Source organism: Aethalodelphis obliquidens, unplaced genomic scaffold (assembly GCF_003676395.1).
Source record: "Aethalodelphis obliquidens isolate GAN/ISIS:26980383/991018 unplaced genomic scaffold, ASM367639v1 scaffold166, whole genome shotgun sequence".
Classification (NCBI taxonomy): domain Eukaryota; kingdom Metazoa; phylum Chordata; class Mammalia; order Artiodactyla; family Delphinidae; genus Aethalodelphis; species Aethalodelphis obliquidens.
In genome coordinates this window covers 1-4702 of record NW_020838110.1, presented here as the reverse complement: position 1 = coordinate 4702, position 4702 = coordinate 1, and positions in this window count along the sequence as shown.

The window sequence follows — 4702 nt, the reverse complement described above, 5'->3', positions numbered from 1 at the left end:
TCACAACCTTGCCAATGAGAAACAGCAAAGCCCAGCCAATGAGAAACCACCACCAGCCTCACCTCTTGGTTTTCTCCAAGGGACTTTCAGTCAAAGCAGCCCCTTCCAGCTTCTTCCTTTTTCTCTGTAAAGTAACATTCCTCTTCCTTGTTCTCTGGACTTGACTGTGGTTTGCCATAGTTTGAATGTCCTGAATCGCAATTCCTCTGCCATTCCTAAATAAACTCATTTTGCCCGTAAAATAACATTTAATTTTAAGGTCGACACTGGACACACCTTTTCCTAGATGACCCGATAATATGCCTGAGTCACTTGCATTGTCCCCCCGCCTCCTCCCTCACTGCCCCCCACCCTGCCCCAGCTCCTGAGCAAGAATCCTCTTCCTGGGGTGCACTTATCAAATACAAACCAGTCAACCCAGAGTCCACACCGCACCCCCTCCTTTATGGGGGTCCACAGTCTGGGCCACGACCCACCTGCCCTTGTCACGCTAGGGCCAAGCACATGACAACTAGGGACGCCCCCTCCACCCCAGAACCCGCTGAAATCATTAATCCAGCCAATCCCATGCCTGCTTACCCTTTCCTGCCCATTCCTTCTTGTGGAAACCACAGTAAAGGCTCCCATTTCCCCCTCACTCCATCTCCTTCTTTCTGTCTCTGGTGCTTCCCTACGTGGCCCTGGTGGGTGGCATGCATGCCCCCTCCTCCTGGGAACTGTGATGAATACCTTTTCAATGGCAGGCGTCTCCTGATCTGCTCCCTCACATTTTAGAATTAACACACAGTATTTTAAAGCACCTCCCTGCTGAGCTGGAATCAGCTTCACCTGTTTCATGGAAGAGGCACTAATTCCTATCACGTGAGTCGTTACACTTTGGGGTCTATTGGCTGCAATAGTCACACAGCTGAAACGCACAGTGAGACGGCCTCCGCCCGGGTAAGGGCTTACCCTGCCTTGGCTGCGCAGAAAGCAGACCCCCATATCTGCCTAAGTCTGCTCGTCATCTTCTGTTCCACGTGCACAATGTCAGTCCGCCCAGCGCCCTCTGAATTCCACACCTGGGAGACCTCATGCCTCTCTCCCTGACCCCGCCCCCGCTCCATCACTGACACGTGGGCGGGCCTCATGGACGTGTTATATGAACAGATATAACCAAATATATTCTTTCCTCATGTCAGGTCACACAGATTTAGATCCGTCCACAACTGCCCACTTGATTACTTAGCCTTGTTGCTGAAGCTACAGGGCTTCTAAACAAGGCCACTCCGTGCCGTCTCAACATGAAACACTTGGGATCTGCACGACCACGTCTCCGGAGAGGGACCGGCTGCGCCGCCAAGGACGTGGGGTCACCGGGAGCCCCTCGCCCGGAGAGCCCCGATCCCGCTGTGAGTGGGACGTGTAGGTGGTCACCGCCCTACTTAGGGGTCAGACCTGCGGTTCCCACTCAGATTCAAACGAAACGTTACGGCTTCCCTGGTGGCACAGTGGTTGAGAGTCCGCCTGCCGATGCACGGGACACAGGTTCGTGTCCCGGTCCGGGAAGATCCCACGTGCCGTGGAGCGGTTAGGCCCGTGAGCTGTGGCCGCTGAGCCTGCGCGTCCGGAGCCTGTGCTCCGCAGCGGGAGAGGCCACAACAGTGAGAGGCCCGCATACCGCAAAAAACTAAAAACAACAAAAAAACGAAACATTAGCCTGAAGACCCGCTAGGAGGCGCCAGCATTGAGTTCTCAATTTTTTTCGTCTTGTGTATCTTTTTGATAGAAACATAAGAAACCTGCATGCCTGTTACAGGCCTGGTATTTAAAATGTTCTTATATATCTTAAGAATATTTTAAAAATTCAACCTAGATTCAGCCAGCTCTTAAAATGGTGCAATGGCTCTTTTAGTTCTATGCAAACATTAGCATATTTAAACTTTGTACAAACCCTCCACAGAATGCCCTATTCTTTTCACTTTTTTTTAAACAACTTTATTGGAGTATAATTGCTTTATAATGGTGTGTTAGTTTCTGTTTTATAACAAAGTGAACCAGCTATACATATACATATATCCCCGTATCTCCTCCCTCTTGCGTCTCCCTCTCACACTCCCTATCCCACCCCTCTAGGTGGTCACAAAGCACCGAGCTGATCTCCCTGTGCTATGCAGCTGCTTCCCACTAGTTATCTATTTTACATTCGGTAGTGAATATAAGTCCACGCTACTCTCTCACATTGTCCCAGCCTACCCTACCCCCTCCCTGTGAACTCAAGTCCATTCTCTATGTCTGCATCTTTATTCCTGTCCTGCCACTATGGTCTTCAAAACCTTTTTTTTTTTTTTAGTTTCCATATATATGCATTAGCATACAGTATTTGTTTTTCTCTTTCTGACTTACTTCACTCTGTATGACAGACTCTAGGTCCATCCACCTCACTACAAATAACTCAATTTCGTTTCTTTTTATGGCTGAGTAATATTCCATTGTACATATATGCCACATCTTCTTTATCCATTCATCTGTCGATGGACACTTAGGTTGCTTCCAGGTCTTGGCTATTGTAAACAGTGCTGCAATGAATACTGGAGTGCAAGTATCCTTTTGGACCATGTTTTTCCCCAGATATATGCCCAGGAGTGGGTCTGCAGGATCATATGGTAGCTCTATTTTTACTTCTTTATGAAACCTCCATACTGTTCTCCATAGTGGCTGCACCAACTTACATTCCCACCAACAGTGCAGGAGGGTTCCCTTCTCTCCACACCCTCTCCAGCATTTATTGTTTGTGGATTCTTTGATGATGGCCATTCTGACTGGTGTGAGATGATACCTCATTGTAGTTTTGATTTGCATTTCTCTAATAATTAGCGATGTTGAACATCGTTTCATGTGCCTCTTGGCCATCCGTATATCTTTTTTGGAGAAACGTCTATTTAGGTCTTCTGCCCATTTTTTCATTGGGTTGTTTGTTTTGATGATATTAAGCCTCATGAACTGTTTGTAAATTTTGGGGACTAATTCCTTGCCAGTCACATCATCTGCAACAAATATTTTCTCCCAATCCGTGGGCTGTCTTTTTGTTTTGTTTATGGTTTCCTTTGCTGTGCAAAACTTTTGAGTTTAACAAGCTTTTCTTCTTGAACTAGACAAGTTGATACTAAACTCCATATGGAAAAATAAAAACGTAAGAATACTTAGGAAAACACACAAAGAGAAGAGCTATGCGGGTAGTGGGGACGAGATCAACCAGAAATTAAAACACACCATACAGCCTCTAAGTCGTGAGGAAATAAAGTCTAGATGCGTCTGCTTATTATGACAGAAGAAACACAAGAAGGATTGGCCGTATTTTACAGGCATTTAAAAGTACTGGGATATTATAAACAATGTGATTTCCACGTGAATGGGTGCATTTGGGAGAAGAGAAGCTTTTGCTATGGCATAGGGTCAGTAGCTGCTAAACTTATAAAGTGAAAATTTAATAAGGAGCATGATACGTACAAACTCTCAAAGTACCTCCCCACGGACCAGTGATTAATTACAAAGGGGAAATAACAGCCTTACTCTGGAGAAACCTGGGGCATGCCGAATTAACCAAGTCAGGAAAGACCCAATCATCAAAAAGGAGAAACAAAGACAACATGGCTTGAGTGGTATTCCACCCCAAAATGCACAACTGGCATCTAAGCAGGAAGTGCTTTGGGCAAACCTCCTGCTCTGTGTGTATCACGCTTCCTTTCTCTGCAGGGTCTCCCCTTCCTCAGGAGCCCTCAGTCACGTCTCTCATCAACCCCAGTACGACCAAGGCTGTGAAGGAAAGAACCCAACATCTCCATTCGTGAGCTTGTTTTAAATCTCATTAATCCAAACAGGACTCCATGATCTAGGAGCGTTTGGAGATGAACACAAACCACTGAAGTGGGGGGAGAGGAAATACCTTGGGCGGGAACCATTGATCTTCTGACCGTCCAGCTCGAAAGCCAGCATCGGGCTCGCGGCACTTGATGGCGTATTTGGACCGTGTCTGGAGCTCACATCTGGGGTTTATGACGCGCAGAAATTGTTTTCTGAAAAAGGAGGCGTCATGCATCTCATTTGGGATGGTAACAGAGACTGACGTGTAGGGAAACAGCTGCTCTGCTTCCTGTGAAACCTTTAGTGTTGAAACCCGCGCTGGGGGTGATGGGCACCTGCCCGAGGTATCCTTAGTCGGCGTCGCCTCCCAGGCTCTGTTCTCTTGTCTCTCTGCTCAGACGGGGTGGGCAGGAAAGTCACCGTGATTTCGAAACTCACTACCTGCTCTACCTTACTCCGCGCAGAAGGATACTGAGTTCTATTTGTATTATTATCATTTTGTACTCTTAGGATGAGCCCTGAATTTCCCCTGAAGATCCCCCCAAGGCACCTTCTAAGTGCTGGAGATGGGGAGACAGTCCTGGATTACCCGGGGCGGGGGCGGGCCACGTTACCACCGAGGTCCTGAGGAGTGAAGGAGCAAGGTAGAGGGGGCAGAGCCAAGGTCAATGGGTCTCGGAAGCAGAAGAAGGAGAGACGCACCTCCTGGCTTGGAAGATGGGAGGGGCTGAGTCCAGGGACATGGCAGCCTGCAGAAGGCCGCTGCCCACTCCAGCCTGAGCCCTGTGGAAACTAGTGCCAGGCTCCTGCGGAGGGGCAGTTCCCCTTCCTGTGGAGCTGCTGACGTGACAGCCCCGTG